The sequence below is a fragment of the Zalophus californianus genome, chromosome 10, assembly GCF_009762305.2.
Source record: "Zalophus californianus isolate mZalCal1 chromosome 10, mZalCal1.pri.v2, whole genome shotgun sequence".
Taxonomy (NCBI): domain Eukaryota; kingdom Metazoa; phylum Chordata; class Mammalia; order Carnivora; family Otariidae; genus Zalophus; species Zalophus californianus.
The window spans coordinates 54,619,651-54,637,177 of record NC_045604.1 but is presented as its reverse complement, the minus strand read 5'-3'; the positions used below and the strand labels follow the sequence as shown (position 1 = coordinate 54,637,177).

General features: G+C 38.0%; 1 protein-coding gene across 8 annotated transcripts in view; it reads left to right on the top strand.

The window, feature by feature from the left end:
* Positions 1–17,527, top strand: part of DNM3 (dynamin 3) — a 585,110-nt gene that overhangs the window by 385,320 nt on the left and 182,263 nt on the right. The gene's annotated exons all lie outside the window — the stretch shown is intronic.

Below are 17,527 nucleotides of genomic sequence, written 5' to 3'. Positions count from 1 at the left end.
ATTTATATTCAAATCGTAAAATCAAGCTCAAAAGTCTTGTTCTTTGTGAAGCCTCCCAAAGCACCCTAGGCTAATTTGTCACTTCTGTGAGTTCCTGTGATAGCCCTTATCACATTTCCTTTGTCCATGAAGTATTACTGGTAGCGGCTGAGTCTTATTTCTTCACCACCCTACAATGACTGGTAGATCTCAGGATTTATTAATGAGCAGCAAGCTTGTTCATCCTGTTACATATTTTGTTTTTTCACACACACACACCCACACACTCTCTCTCTCTCTATTGGTTTTGTCTTTCTAGAGAACCCTGACTGATAAAGCAGGCTTGTCCACATTTTTGGTCTTATGTTAGTCCAAGGAATAAGATGCTGTCCTGCAGACTCTCTAGTCCTTGACACTGCCAGGCTTAGGCTCAAAGAAGTCATGATAATGTAACATTTTCAGATTACAATATAGATTTCAAAGCACTTGCACATTTGTGCATAATTAAATTTCTCTAGAAGTAATCAGGAGCAATGAGCTCTAGGGATCCACGGGGAAAAGAAAATATGTTGAACTACATGGACCCTGGTGGAAAGGAAGTAACTGGTGGGAGAACTAACCAGGAGAGAGGGCCCTGTTATGAGATGAGTCGTGTCCCTCCCTACCCCACCAAAACGTTGAAGCCCAACCCTCAGTAACTCAAAATGTGACTATATTTGGATAAAGGGCCTTTAAAGAGGTGATTTAGTTAAAACGAGGCCATGAGGGCAGACCCGAATCCACTGTAAGTGGTGTCTTTAAAAGAAGAGGAGATTTGGACATACAAGGGTACACTAGGGGTACACATGGAGAAAAGACCATGTGAGGACACAGAGAAAAGGCTACCATCGGCAAGTCAAAGAAAGAGCCTCAGGAGGAATCAAATCTGCTGACACCTCGCCTTGGACTTTGGGTCTCCAGAACTGTGAGAAAGGAAATTTCTGTTGTGTGAGCCACCCAGTCTGTGGTATTTTGTTAGGGCAGCTCTAGCAAACTAATACAGGCCCCAGGGTGAACACTGATGACTTTTCAACTCTGCCTAGGGCTGGACATGATTTGGGTGCATTAGACATTTCTGTTCATCCAGAAGCCAAGACAGTGGATCTCAAGAACTGCCTTGGATATGCTGGACTCACTCATCTCTGACTGGCTTCAGAGAGGCCAGGCTGAGTTGCTCTTGGATTGAAGCAGGGAGGGGACTCTGACACCCTTTCCAAGAGCCCTATAGTAACATAGTACTATATTTGCGGTGCTCCTGCCTGGGTCCTTGCCCATTCACAGCTGGAGCTCCAGAAAAGTCTTGTCAGCTCAGGCAATGAGCATCTCATATAGCTTAGTGATTTTTTTCATCCTAATATTTCAGAGGCCATTTTTTTTCATCACCTGGAAAATGCATTACTGAAGTCTGTTTTAAATAGCTAAATAGATTTATAAAATTACAATTTTTAAAAATGTTACTAATCATGAGATAATAATAAGAAAAACACTTAAAAATGTTACTAATCATGAGATGGTATAATACAACTATCAAAAACGCACTAGTGAGTGATTACTTATTTGTCTGGTGCTCTGCAGTTTTAATAGTAATTATATAATAATGATGATATTAATATTGTAGCTTACACTTCTATAGTGTTTACCATGCACCACACACCATTCTGAGCTCTTTACAGATGTTACCTTAGAAGTATTTTGACATAGACTATCTCATCTGGCTCTTGTAAGTTAGGCAAGGCAGGTATTATTCCTATTTTACAGATGAGAAAATTAAAATTTAAGAAAATTCAGTGATTTTCTCAAGGTCACCCTGCCAATAAATGGCAAAGCTTGAAGCATAACCCAGTTCTTCGGATTCCTAAATTAGTGCTTTTTCCAAACCACCTATCTTGTAAGTGGCATAAAATATTTTACATTATATATATATATAAAATACATATAAAATCAGGAGCAAGGAAGCATGCTTTTCTTTGCCTCTTTAGATTTGAAACAAATAAATGAGAGAATCAGTAAGATGAGGAAAATGACATTTGCCTCCCTAAAGGACCACTGACTTTCAGCCCTTGCGGCAAGGACTGGAATTGAAGAAAGGAGGCCAAGAAGCACCTGTTTCTCACACCAGGAGCTGTACGGATTGGAGAACAGAGTAAAACTGATCTGGAACTTAAGCAAAATGGGACTATTAAGCCAATATAAGAATAACAAAAAAATAACAAAGTTGGATCTGAGCAAATCAGGAAGACTATAAAGGGAACCAAGATATAACATGAAACAAGAAGACTAGGAAAACTCTTTCTTTCATTTACTTATTTCATTGGTAAGATGAATTCAATTTATAGGAGGCACAAAATGCGCCCCTCCTCCTCAAAAAAAAGTTATGCCTTTGGGACAGAGAAGAAAGGGTAATAGATGTCTGTGGAAAATGTTTGGCTCTAGCATACATCAATATGTCCTTTCAGATATAAACTATGTCAGTTTCTATACTCAGATTTCATTCCTAACCATAGGAAAAGCCCCTCATGAGGGAAGAGTTTAAATCTAAACATGACAGAGGAAAGAGATGGTTAAAGAGCACTTGTTAAATCCAGTGATTTCCTCCCCTAAGGCATAACTCCTGAGCAAATTTAAGATTGCTCTTACAGCAAAAGGGCAGTAGAGTAAACAGAGATATATCTTATGGTTTGTATCTAATAATTAGAAAATATTATCATAATATCTCTTGGTGATTTCAGTGTCTAGGGTGGGATAGACTCTCCCCTGCTCATAAAGACACTTAGGAAGCGAAGTTGCATTATTGCTTAACCAAAACCTCGATTAACTAATTAAGACTGCAGACAAAAAAGACAGAGGGGGAAACTTTTCTGATTATCGTCACTCCATAATTACTAGTATTTTCCATAACCCCGGCAACTGGGCTGTCTAAGAAACAAAATCCAGCTGAAACTGAACCTTCAAAAGTTTTCCTTCTACAGTTTTTTTTTTTTTCAAGGCCCAGAGCAGGATCTCTCTCATACTAAAGTTCCTCCTGGACGTCTGGAAAAAGTCTTAGAGTCTGGGAGACATTCCAAAATATGTGCAGTGACCATTGCCACAGGCGCGAACTGCTTAATGTATTTTGCAGAAATCTCCACCACAATGCAATTGATTACTGTCTGAAGGGATTTTTTTTTCCTTTTTCAAAATAGCAAGCTGCTAAAATATGCTTTTTTATATTTTATTACATCCTTAAGTATCTCATGTGGGCTGAATATGACTGGAGAAAGTTGCTGCTCTGAGTTTGTCACACGATGACTAGTTTAAACAATTTTTTTTTTTTTTTTGGAAATTGATGGGTTGGGTGAATGGAAAACGGAAAAACTCTAGATCTATGGAGACTACACATCATACAAAGTTGTATACTCATTACTAAACCTTGAGTTTCTGTCCAATTCTGCTGTAGATACTGAAGTAAAGTCAGAGGAAAACTGTGAAGAAATGGCTTTTTTAAGCAACAGGTGGAAATTGAAAAGAAAATGGAATCTGGAGTTTTGTGAGTCTGTCTGCCTTTCACGGATGGTATTTATGAGCCCAGGGGAGGAGGTTGGAGGGCCTGTTGTAATGTTTCTACATAATTGAGATCACATTGTTCATGATCTTTAATTCTGTTTATTCACTATAGTGAAGCAAAGGAATGAACTTGTAGCTAACAGGCCCTGGTTTGGTTTGCATTCATTTCACGCAGACAATTGCAGCAGAGCTGTTCAACCAGGCTTCTTCTTTTTTTTTTTTTTTTTTTGGTAAAGATTTTATTTATTTATTTGACAGAGACACAGCGAGAGCAGGAACACAAGCAGGGGGAATGGGAGAGGGAGAAGCAGGCTTCCTGCTGAGCAGGGAGGCCGATGCGGGGCTCGATCCCAGGACCCTGGGACCATGACCTGAGCCGAAGGCAGATGCTTAATGACTGAGCCACCCAGGCGCCCCTGGCCAGGCTTATTCTAATGTCATATAGAAAAGTCTGATGAATCGGAGAAGGGAAAGTGCAGGGAAGATATTGGAATGATAAGAAAGAAAGGACAGGAGGGAGGGACGTCAGTTATGAGATTTCTAATTCTTGTTTTCATGGCAGTTTCTATATTCTGGCTTGAAGTTAGAAGGTTACTCTGATCCTGATATCAGTCGCATCTCAGCCAGATAGCAAACTGAGGCTAGTCACTGCTGCTGGAAGATTTCTCCCTGACAGTGATTCATGTGAACCAATTGTCAGGGGTTTTGATGCTCTTAAATAGAAACTGATGTATGTCTTTTACTGTTGTACAGTCACTAAAGATATTTCATATGGTATAAAGTAGTTTTGCAAAACAATCGACTTACTCCCTATCTCTGAGCAAGGCTCAGCTCAGAAATCATCTGCTCATTCATGGGCATCACATTTTGAGTATTTCATGTTTCATGTATATGTGTGGTGAACTTCCTATGCCTACGGTACACAGGTGACCCCAGGAGGAGGTGTGAGATGCTGTGGATATGCTGGACTCGTTCATCTCTGACTGGCTCAGGAGAGGCCAGGCCGATGGAAGCCCAGGCATTTTACTTTATATTGTCACAGGAGACTAAAAAGGAAACAGTAAATTTGTACACTTAACTTACGGTCTTAGGAATTATTTATTAACATCATAAATACATAAGAAGGGATAATCAAATAATTCTAATCCAGGCTGAACATATGATTCCAGAAACAGGAAGGTAAATGGTAGAAGGCCCTCTAGTCAGACCAGTTCTGATGGAGAGAATACTTACTTCCTTATCTTCTGACCTGTTTATACCTCACCTGCACATCCAAGCATCCTTCCAATAGGAGACCTTAACATTTTTGCCTTGTAACAAAACTTAGAGACCATACAGTCAAACATCTTTTTTTTTTTTTGATCGATAAGGGAAACTAAGATCATGAAATGTTAGCTGAGTTGCCCCAGGTCACATAACTGTTTGGAGGAGGAAAATCTGAATCTCAAGAGGCTGGTTTTACAGCCTTCCAAGTCCAGTGTCCTTTTCTCCCCCCGCACACTGTCTCCCTCACCTAACTCTTCTCCTGAAGGATGGGAGAGCAGCAGCTGCTCCGTGGTCACCCGCCCAGGGCACTACCCACTTTCAGAAGGAGCCTGCTTCGCACAAACTAGCTACGCTTCAGGCCAACAGAACCGGCAATGGCAGGGTAGTCTTGCTTCACTCTATACCTGCTCCAGAAATGACATTTTGTGGAAACCACTTTGACCTGGTGAGTTAAAAGGCATCATGAGAAGAGGGCACAAGGTGGGTGATATTTGGAGTTCTTGATAATGTTGTTCCTTAGCTGGTGCTGGTTCCATGGGAATGTTTGGTTTGCAAAGATTCTGTGAGCTGTGCATTTCTGGATACTTAAGAAAAGTTTAACAAATTTCACAGAGCAATTGGAAATTCATTGTTAAAGAAAGCCGGTTGGCATCAAAGAGATTAAATACCTCTTGAAATTATTTTGCAAGTTAATTTTTGAAATTTAAGACAATATATTAAGCAAAAACTGTCATCGTTGTTTGGCATCACCAGAGTTTTTATTGTAAAGCTAATTTAATCTACTTCTTCAGGTAGAAAGTTTTTCTGGATCCTGGGTCTTCTCCTTCATACTGTGTAACTACTTAAAAGAATCATTTAATGGGACTCCTGGGTGGCTCAGTCAGTTAAACGTGTGCCTTTGGCTCAGGTCATGATTCCAGGGTCTTGGGATCGAGTCGCACATCGGGCTCCCTGCTCAGCAGGGAGTCTGCTTGTCCCATTTCCTCAGTCTCTCCCTCTACCCACTTGGGCTCTCTCAGTCTCACTCTCTCTCTCAAATAAATAAATAAAATCTTAAAAGAATCATTTAAAAACAAAAGCTGTTAGATGTTTACTATGTCTTCACACTATGGGAATTCTAAATTCGAGCTAACTCAAAGTCTTTTTTCTAATCTTCATTGGAGTTCGTAATAATTTTCACTTGAACTTTTATTTTTTTTAAAGATTTTTTTATTTATTTTATTTGAGAGAGAGAGAGAATGAGAGAGAGAGAAAGCACATGAGATGGGGGAGGGTCAGAGGGAGAAGCAGACTGCCTGCCGAGCAGGGAGCCCGATGCGGGACTCGATCCAGGGACTCCAGGATCATGACCTGAGCTGAAGGCAGTCGCTTAACCAACTGAGCCACCCAGGTGCCCTCACTTGAACTTTTAAAAAGCATATTCAGTAACTGATTTGTGTGATAGGTGCATGAGATTGTGTGTGTGTGTGTGTGTGTGTGTGTGTGTGTGTGTGTGTGTACATTTGCCTAAGAAGTTAAGTTCCATTTATAAGAAAGAAACATTTATTGACAGGAATTAATCATTTGTCTCTAATTTGATCTTGAGTATCTCTGAGTAACTTTAACTTTTAAATTTGGAGACTAAGAAGATAAAACTTTCAGCTTCAGGTATAATCTGATGAGGTGAAACCTTTGTCTGTCACCATGGTTTATGCTCAGATTTCAAGTCCAGGATAAGACAAGTTTCCCATCTAAATATTTTCCCTTTGTAATTAGAGATGTAATTAGATACAGCAATGGATTCTGAAGATGACATTAAAATGTCATTCCACTATTAGAAAGCCATAATTTATTATTTTTTTCCGCCAGCTCATTTCCAAGATTCACAAGAGTCTCACTTTATTAATTGAGGTGGCACATCTATGATTATTTGTTCCAGCGGAAATGGCCTCCTTCCAAGAGAAGCAGTGTTGTGATTAGGATTCCGGTGCACAAGCACTGTCACCCGCATAGTGATACTTAGAGATGTTCTGACTCCAGCATCCTTGCAGCATCATCACTGAAATAGGGAGAGGTAGAGACTTCTTTCTAAGCTCGAGAGCTTCCACTGACTCTTCTTTCATTGCTGCTTCTCCCTCTTAGGCGAGCAGCGGTGCTAAAGCCGCTTTCAGAGACTCACAGCCAACATGATGGTGGGACACCATGTGCTTGGTGGGGTTAGGGCCTGCCAACTACTCGTGCACAGTCCTTTACTCTTGGAGATATTTGAAAGCCCTGGTGGCTCCTTTGGTGTAGAAGCCAGTGCAGAGTCAACGGGACAAAGCTTTAAATATGCTGGAGACCTCATTTCTATTAGAGATGACTTGTCTGGTTGAATTTTGGCTTCCTACTTTATTTTCTTAGGCTTATTGCTTATTACACACCACTTGTTTGTTTTGTTTTCATTCTTTCTTTTGCTTGTCCTGACTAATTTTGTTTCTGAAAATTCAGTCCAACTATTATTTTAGAATATACTGTATGCCAGGCAGTATTCCATTCTCTCGTGGCTTTTTTCCCCACAGCCTCTCAACGAAATTTTGTTCTGTCGTTGACTATTCCTTGAGAAAAATTCTGAGGGAAAGAGGCAAATCTTTTTGAAGAAATGTGTGACGTGTTGGCGGTGCAGGGGCTGGGAGCGGTTCACAGTGACTGCATTTGGGAAAATACACAGACTACCTGTCTTCATAGGTTTTTTTTTGTCATATTTTAAACTAGAATGGTCAACAGCTATATATTTCCTGAATTATAATAAGCTAGTTTTTAGTGAATAATATTTTATATTTGTTCAGCATCTTTTAGATAATGGACTGGGGAAATTTTCTAGAGTATTTTTATTATTGCTGAGAAACATTGTAAACAATAATTATAACATCTGGTTATCTGCTTGATTGAAATTGAAATGATTCCTGCATGTTTGAGGGCATCAGAGGTATCCTTGACCCTCTGAAAGTTTCTTTGTTTTCTGTAGACATAATTGCAGTGGCGTACCATTACAGAGGTACCTTAGTGAGCAATCAAGTAGGAAGAGAGTTAAAAAAAAAAAAAGCACAGTAGCATTGAGCTCTTACTTAAAAAGAGCAGTTGAAAAGAAACCAACTGTGTAGCCCAATCAGAATGAAATAGTGAGATTGATAGAAACTAAATAATTGGATATTTTGCCTTTGATTAAGCACGTGAAGAAATTTAAAAAGTGAGAGAACTGAATTTTGTTACTCTGGTAATATTCATTAATCTGAATTAGGGTAAAGAGGACTAAGCAATTGATGTAACTTCTGGGTTCATTGTAACAAGCCGACGAAGATAAATTTTGGCAATTTTTTTGCTGGTAAAACCTGATTTGCACTAATATGAAGTTCTTTATAATCTTCTTATATCCCACTGAACGTGACTGTTGAGATGGTTTACTGTGGAAACACTTCGTGTGGGTTTTGTAGCAGATAATATACACACAGTATTACCTTTGTAAATTCTGAAAAAATTAATTCTGAAACATATGTAGTTCCAAGAACTTCAGGAATTGTGGACTTATCCAACCATCAACCATTGGGAGGAGAACCGTTAAGGGCAATTAGGAGTGAGCTAAAGCCTCCTTTAATAAGGAGAGTTGGTAGCTATTTTGTAAAGTGGTTAAATCAAGAAGTAAAACTCTAAGCATATTATATAGAGTTATGCACCAAAAGATCTACACAGAAATTCAAAGAAGGTTTTTTTTTTGAAGTGGAGAGGGATGGGGTGGGATATCTGCCTCTCATCACACACTCGTCAAAACCCTTTGAACTGTTATCACATGCACATACTACTTTGGTTTAAATAAGTTAAATTAATTATTTCAGTGAACTTCCTTTGAGTTTGTACAGTGTGCTAGGTACTGTATCTGGAAGTTTAAAAATTAAAACCTTTAAGAATTCTAATGTGGAAAATAGATTGCAAACAACAAAGCCTAATGCAAAAAAATAAGTGATTATCTATACAAACAGAGAGTAGAGTGACTACTTTTTTCTAGAATTAAGAGAGTGTAAATAGACGGGAATGACTACATGTGTCTACGTGCATAGGGGGGTGATGAGCCCCATGAACTGTGGGGGAAGGAGAAAGGTAGAGAAGTCCTCAGAGTGGTGCTGTCTCTGGTCAGAACCCAAAGGCCTCAATCCAAGAGAAGTAAAAGAGAGATGGGAATGGAGGCGAAAATATAGAAGAGTTCATAACAGAGAACACTTTTCCATGTCCTCCCTGTTGTCAGGGAAAACTAACCTACAGCTCCTTCATTTTGACCCATTTTCCCTGCAAACAGGAAGCTGTTCAGACAGTTTTGTTTTGTTTTTTGTTTTTTTCTAGTGGGTGAGGATGGAAGGGGAAGAAGTGCCTTTTATGTAAGAACACTATGTCTTCATTTTACTCTCAAAGTAAAAGATGCTGAGAAAATACACATGAGCCAGAAATTTTTTTCCCCAGAAATTCATTATAAGGTGAACTTTTTCTAGATTACAAATTAGATGTATGGAGCAAGTAGAACATTGCTCATCTGACCAGGATCCTAAAGTAGGCAGGCTAACTAAATCTCACAGGTGGTCTTGAAGGATCGCCCTAAACCCAGAATTCATTGCACTAATCCAGCCTAATTATTTTAAGGGCGTGAACAAATATGGTGAGGTCATTGAAGAGAAGGGATTGTTTGCTTCCATACTCATCTTGGCAGCTGTAGCAGCTGTGGTAACTCTTCAAATACCAAGATTATAGGTTAAACCCTAAAGTTTAGCCTTTGAGTTTTAGGACTAGATAGAAGTTTCTTAAAATACCCGGCTTGGCTTTTCATACAGCAGAAATGATATCATAGGAGCTATATGCAAAATGATGACAATAGTGAGTAATCAGATACATTGTGAATAAAATACAATATACAAAGACTTACTAGGAAAAAAAATAGAGAAGGAGGAGAACTCTCCAAAGAGAGCTCAACAAGAAAAGTTGGTATCAAGTTAAGAGTGCACATGGGAGAGGCAGTGAGGCCTCTGACAGGTGGCAGGGGAAGTCCGTTGACAGATGAGCTTTACATTTCTCGAAAACTTTGTCTTTATCTCCGAGTTCACAGGGACGGATGGGAAGGGCACAGATGTCAGAAACAGAAGTGCTTCTCAAGGAAGATTAAATGGTAGAGGAAATGGAGATTGCATTACCAAATAAGACGAGAAGGGAAGGTAGTGTGTCGAGTGGGACTGGATGGAATGACCAGGTGGAATTTGGATCTGAAGTTTGAGGAGATATCCTATTAAAACAGTAAACATCAAGCTATCCCAGTATAACTGGTTGGGATTCCATTAATTGATGACAACGATGGATGCTTCCTTTGTTGATAAAACAGTGCCATAGAGGAGAAGAAAATTAAAAATTTTAATTTTTGGATATGTATATTGTTCCATTTCAGAATTTTGGTGAGAAATTGAAAGTATTGATGCAATATATTGGAAAGAGCTAGGATTTAGAAAGATTTGCGTGTATGTGAAAGATGATTGAATTACATTATGTTGCTTTTCATTCATTTTTTCCTCCCACTTCTTTTTCTCTCCCTTTATTTCATCATCTTTTCTCTTTGTTGAGACATGTGGAAGTATGGGAACTCACAAGCAGTATTCACTGTTAAGGATATTGCCCCCATTAGTATGAGTATCTATTCACTAATAAAACATTTATATGAAAAATGTAACTGGAAAAAATGTAATCATTTAGATTTCTGATTCACATATTAAAGATCTTTTCAGCTGCAAGAAGTTAAGGCTGGACTTCAGAAGTCCTGAGTTTTAGCTCTATCCTACTCGTAATGAGCACTCTGATATCAGTCAAGTCACACGCCCGTCTACCTTAGTTTCTTCAGCTGAAGAGAGGACCTTGGATCATATCAGTAATAAATGTTCTTGTTGGTTGGAATACCATAGTCTCAAGTGATGATTCTAGTTAAAGCACATGGCATTTGCTGTAAGGATGGGAAGAGAAGGGATGGCTCCCAGAGGAGAAAGTGACCATGGTAAAACAGTTCTTACATTTATATCCATTCACTCTACTAATGCTAATTATGCGTCTGCTGTGATTTCTTGTGTCTGGAAATGCTTTTCTTCCAAATACCCACATTGCTCATTTTCTTGCCTCCTTTAGGTCTTCATTCAATGGTCATCTTTTCATGAGTGTTTTGTCTTCCGTATTTAAAATTGTGCATTCTCTCTTTCTTTCTCTTTTCTTGCTCTCTCTGGATTTCCCTATTCTCCATTTCATGCTCTATTTTTCTCCATAACAGTCATTATTTTCTAATACTAGAATTTAAATTAAAATTAGAATTTCTGATTTCACTTGTTTATTTAGCTTGAAGAGTGCTCAGTAAATAGACCTACACTAACAAAGTATTGCCTACTTTTTGCCTCCCCTCAAGATGCACGCTAGGAAGAATAGCAGTTGTTTAGAATGGTACTTTCAATGTACTTGAAGATTATTTGAGGGCATTTAATCTCTTTCCTATATTTCATATACCTCTTCACTTTGCCTAGAAATTGCTTTCTTTAGAGAATAAATCGAAAGTAAACTTTTCTCTGGCCCTGTGTTAATGTTGTATGATTTCCCACTAACTTAACAAATTCCATTTTCTTTGGAACTTCTAGGAGGAAAACAGACTTAAACACAACTTACTTATTTTGTTACTTATATTCCCCACTACAACGTAAGATGAGGCAAGAATTTTGTTTTGTTCAGTTACACTTAACACATAAAATAAGCCTTATCACATATTTGGCCCTCAAGAATGCTTCATCAAGTAGCTGAAGGATTCTAGACTGGTTGTGAGTGCATTGTTGACGTGGGAATGGATAAAGAGATTAGGAAAGTCGGAAGTGGTAATGGATCCATGACCACAGTTTTCAAGTGTTTTGAGCAATAAGATATTTGCTTCAGATGAAAACATATTGAAGCCTCATATGAAAAGAGTAAAGCTCAGACCTGCTGGGGGTATAGCAGGTAAAAGGAACATGGCCCTTGTGTTGGTCCCTGAAGAGGCTCTGCACAGATTTTCTCAAATTTACCTAATCTCACAAATCAAATCACGTGGGACCCTTGTTAAAAATTCAGGTTCCCCTGGTTTCTCGCATGGGAAGGAATAAGAATATAGCAGGCAGTTGCTGAAGGGGCAGAGGTCTGTATCAAGGAAGCTAACAAAGACAATAGGGAAAGGCAGGATTTGGGAGGCTGAATAGAGAGGTAGGTTAGCAAAAGGTCAGTGAGGTCTAGTGAATAAAGTAATTTTAATGGTGGTCAGTCACTTACACTTGTCTCCCACATGAGAAGAAAAACTTGGATCTTGGTTTGGGCTGAGAATCAGATATGTTTAAAAAGAGAAAAACAAAGCCATATTTAGGGTTTTGTTTTGTTGAATTTTATTATTGACAATGGCGCCAAAGAACCAACATACAACCACTTGAACTAAATAGAACATTAACAGAGTTCTAAACATTCAAACATGGGATGGAGAGAAAATTCCACTCATCAAAGATCTCAGAAGAGACACAACTCCCTCATTCATTAAGCATTAGTAAACAAACAAAATCTAGAAACAGACCTTTTGTTTTTTTCATATTGAGTACCAATTTCTATTTCTATCAGCAGAGTATAATCAAATTATTTATTTATTTTAAAGATTTTATTTATTTGAGAGAGAGAGAGAACAAGCAGGGGGGAGGAGCAGAGGGAGAGGGAGAAGCAGACTCCCTGCTGAGCAGGGAGCCCGATGTGGGGCTCGATCTCAGGATGCTGAGATCGTGACCTGAGCAGACAGCAGGTGCTTAACCAACTGAGACACCCAGGCACCCCTCAAATTACCTAATTTAAATTTTGCCTCTCTAGACACATCTGTAGGCCCCACCGTATACCTTTTCTTCTGTGAAAAATTCCCATATATTCTGTAACTTTTAACCCATTAATCCTTACAGTTCTTTGCATTCATTGAAATCTCACATTCCTCTGAGAAAACCATATGTCAAATAGAGAGCACTCCCCATTACCCTAGCTCCTTTTGGATGCTTCAGACTCCTCAGCATGAAATATCCAAAATGGAACCCACAGCCTCTCTGATCCCATGACTCATCTCCCATCTGTTGTTCCTGAACATCATCTCCATGTCCAATCCATCACTTAATCCCTGCTAGTTTTACTTCTAGATAGTTTTCCAATATGCATGTTCTTCACCTTCTACTCTCCAGTCACCTTAGTCCCAGCTACCATTTGTCTTCTTCCTTGACTCTTGTAATGGCTTCCTACCTGTTCTACCATGTACTTCTGGCCATTTTCTGAGTTCTTGGAAGCTTGCTCTAGGTGTAGCTCCATCAATCACTTTCTTGATATTTCCACTGCCATCATCCTATTCCATCACCTTTTCTGAGCAGTGAAGCACCCAGCATCCCAATTGCCTTCCCAGGTTTTTGTATCTGCCTTCTTCTATCTACACTCCATTCTAATACCAGCTTAATCTTTTTAAGAACATATTCACCAAATGTTGCATTGCTTATTAAAACTTCTTAGTTTAGAATTCTCTTCACCAGAGATACCCTGTCCTCATACTTATGCCTATCAAAATCCTGCCCAACCTTCAAGACTCTTAAAACATTTCCAGACGTCCCTTCCACCGATGAGGAGGTGCTTCTTTCCTTTGAACTCACATCCTTCTGCTGTCCTCTCTTACCAGAGAGTATAGATTTGAGAGCAAAGTCTTTCACATTTCTATCACCAGATACACCTTGCACTGTCCCTTGCATATGGCAAATACTTTATATGTTTAATGAATTTTAGTTTATTTTAATGGAATGATTTTTAAGACTTTGAGTCTCTGAAAAGAGCTAAATTACTGTATTCATTTTAGTATTCTGGAGTTCTATAATAATCACATGGAAAACACCCTGCCTATGAAAGCATAGCTGCACTTTATTTGCTTTATTTCAAAGTGAGCCAGGTCCTTTTACCACCAGAGAGGAAGAAAGGGGATTAAGCTGAAATTAATGTTTTCATGAAGATGAGGCAGATGGTAAATTGACCCGAGGGAAGCAAAAAAAAAAAAAAAAAAAAAAAATCAACTTGCCACATGTTAGCAACAGAGACTCTTCATGATTGATGTTTAGTGACTTGGAAATTTTCTTCAGGGCAAACTGCATTTTCACTGCTCACTCCCATACATTCTGAAGCATAGATTAATTTCAAAACAAGAACTTAAAGCTATAAGGAACCTCAGATATCAGCTTTAGTTTGCGGTTTTCAAACTTTTCTCTCTTCTTTTTTGTTTTTAAGCATTATAACTCTTTATTCAATCAGAATCTTCCATGAAATCCCATCATATGAAATAAATAAAAATGGAGTTATTTTCGTTAAGGCAGGGTGGGAGCCCAGGATCCAGCCCGCTTGCCTTGGGACTCTCCAGCTTCGTGGGGGCTCCTGAAGCACATCCAGAGAAAAGCCTTGGATGCTAGTGAACTCGTCTCACCTCTAGTTTCTTACATGAGGAAACGGAACGTGCCCAGAATGACAGTATTGGCCAGTGGCAGGGCCAGGACTAGAACTTAGGTTGTTCTCCTCCCATTACATCATGCTGTTTTCTTTGATTTCACATACTTTGTTCTAGTCACCTCAACTTTGTCTTTATTTTTTCTGGTGGCAGCATGTATGAACAAAAAGGTCTCCTGAATTTCTTTGAGGGTTTCTATAGCTTCTACTCTGAGCTCTTTAATTAGCAACTATTCCTAAATGGCCAGACTACTGTATTTTCACATAAAAATGCATTAATGAGTTGGTAGCATGTTGACCGGCAATTCTGAGAACTCTGTTTCATCCCACATTCAGGGAATCTTGGGATAATAAAGGTAAATAAGGGGAAAGGGCTAAGAATTTGATTTTGAGGCCCAAAAAGTTTTAAAAAGAGGGGAGATCTATTAGGACTTGTATAAGAGAATCAAATGGAACATAGAAAAAGCTTTATTAACTTTACATTTCTCAAAATGAAAAAATACTTCATTTTCAAAATTTGGTTTTGTTGCAGTAAGAACACCTAACATCAGATCTGCCCTTTTAATACATTTTATGGGTACAATACAGTACTGTTAACTGTAGGCACAATGTTGTATAGTAGATCTCTAGAAATTATTCATCTTGCATAATTGTCTTTATGTCTGTTGATTGGTGATTTCTATGTCCTTCCTCGCCCAACCTCTGGCACCCATCATTTTACTCTAATTCTATGAGTGTGACTATTTTACATACCTTATATATGTGGATCCAGAATCCCATTTCTGGGTATTTATTCAAAAGTATTGAAGTCAAGATCTCAAAAACATATCAGCACCCCTATTTATTGAGGCACTCTTCACAATGGCCAAGATGTGGAAACAACCTAAATGTCCATTGACATCTAAATAGAAAAAAAAATGGAATGTTATTCAGCCTTAAAAAATAAGGAAATCCAATCTCCAACATCGTGGATGAACTTGAATATATTATACTAAGTGAAATAAGCCACAGAACCTTTATGAGGTGCCTAATTTCCTCATTTTAAGCATACCTTGTATGTAAAAAGTTCAAGAATAGGAAGTTTAAAAAAAATCCAATGTCTCATTGTTCAGAAAAGAACCACTATTAACCCTTCCTTTAGAATTCTCTCTTTTGAATATAAATATATGAATTTACACAATGTAATATAAATATAATTATACTATGCATGCTATTCTACAACTTGATTCTTTCAATCAAGAAAAATCTTGGTGCTCTTTCCACTGAATTTAGTTATATCACTTTATTTCATAGTCACACAGTGTTCTTTTGTGTGGATTTATCATATATTTTTTATTTTTTATTTTTTTAAAGATTTTATTTATTTAACAGAGAGAGAGACAGCCAGAGAGGGAACACAAGCAGGGGGAGTGGGAGAGGGAGAAGCAGGCTTCCCGCAGAGCAGGGAGCCCCATGCGGGGCTCAATCCCAGGACCCTGGGATCATGACCTGAGCCGAAGGCAGACGCTTAACAGCTGAGCCACCCAGGTGTCCCTGGATTTATCATATATACTCATTTTTAAACTGTGATGAATGAAGTACCTACTGCATAATATTATTGGGAGGATTTAATGACTAAATATATGATAAAGTGCTTAGAAAAAAAGCATCAATAAATATCAGCTATTACTAATATGTACCATAATTTTTCAGCTAGTCTCCAGTTGATGGACAGTTCAGTTTTTCAACAATAATGAGGAAAGTAACATTTTATATATCTACGCTGGTGCAAGGATTTTTTTAGGCTATATTCCTAAAAATGGAAAATGGAATTACTTGGTCAAAGGATGGATACATTTAAAAATGTTGATATTTTCACATTCCCTTTCCTCCGAGACTGTGCCAATTAACATTCCAATCAAGAATGCGTAAAAATATCCAGTTCTCCATATCTGATCAACATGAGATATGTTCAGTCTGATATGCAAATATACACACACATGCAGTTTTGCTGTGCATTCCTTTGGATTATTAGGGAAGTTTGGTGTCTTATGTTTTTTTGACCAGTTGTCTTTTATCATCTGAGAACTACTAAAACTATCCTTGACCATTTTCCTATTAGTGTTGATTTGTTTTTATAAGCAGATTTTTAGAAAGCTCTCTAGAGATTATGGTTATTAACTTTTAGCCATATATGTTGCCAGCAAGCACTTTTTCTCTAGTTGCCTTCTGTGTTTCAGTTTTGTCTGTTACTTCATCATGAAGCATCCCCTATCCATGAGACTTTTTTTTTAAACATACATTTTATTTTATATTTTATTTTATTTTATTTTATTTTATTTTAAAGATTTTATTGATTTATTTGAGAGAGAGAATGAGAGAGAGGGAGAGCACATGAGAGGGGGGAAGGTCAGAGGGAGAAGCAGACTCCCTGCTGAGCAGGGAGCCCAATGCGGGACTCGGTCCTGGGGCTCCAGGATCATGACCTGAGCCGAAGGCAGTCGCTTAACCAACTGAGCCACCCAGGCGCCCTCCATGAGACTTTTGTAGCTTCAGTTTTTGTGTCAAATATCAAAAGTTGTTTTTTTTTTTTTAACTCCAATATTAACCCAAATCACCTAAATTCTATTTTGGGATTTTGAGTTTTGACCCATCTAAAATTTATTTTGGGGGGGAAAGGAGGGATGGAAGCCAATTCTCATAAAATTATTTATTCAGAAGTCTGATTTGTAATGCTACCTTTATCACAAACTAAATTATCATTTTTTGTTTCATTATTTCTATGCTGTTTTCTATTCAACTGATCTGTCAGTGGGATTTTTCAACAGGCTTCTGATGTTTGTCACTTTATAATTTTTATATTAAATTTAAATTTTTGAATGCTTCTGATTACATGTGTTACTGTTTTTTTCTTTTTTAGAATTTTCCTGGCTCATCTCATCTGTTTATCCTGTTAAGTGAAATTTAGAATCATTCTGTCAAGTTACTGCTCACAAAATTATATTGAAAAATTTCCCTGAGATTATGTTATAGTTATTTAATTTTAGGAGGATTTACAATTTTAAATAGTGGGATTCTTATTCAAGATCTGTTTCTCATTTTAGTTTAGTTTTGTCCTTCAGCATAATTTTATAAATATATTCATGTAGGCACTGCATATTTCCTGCTAGGTTTATTC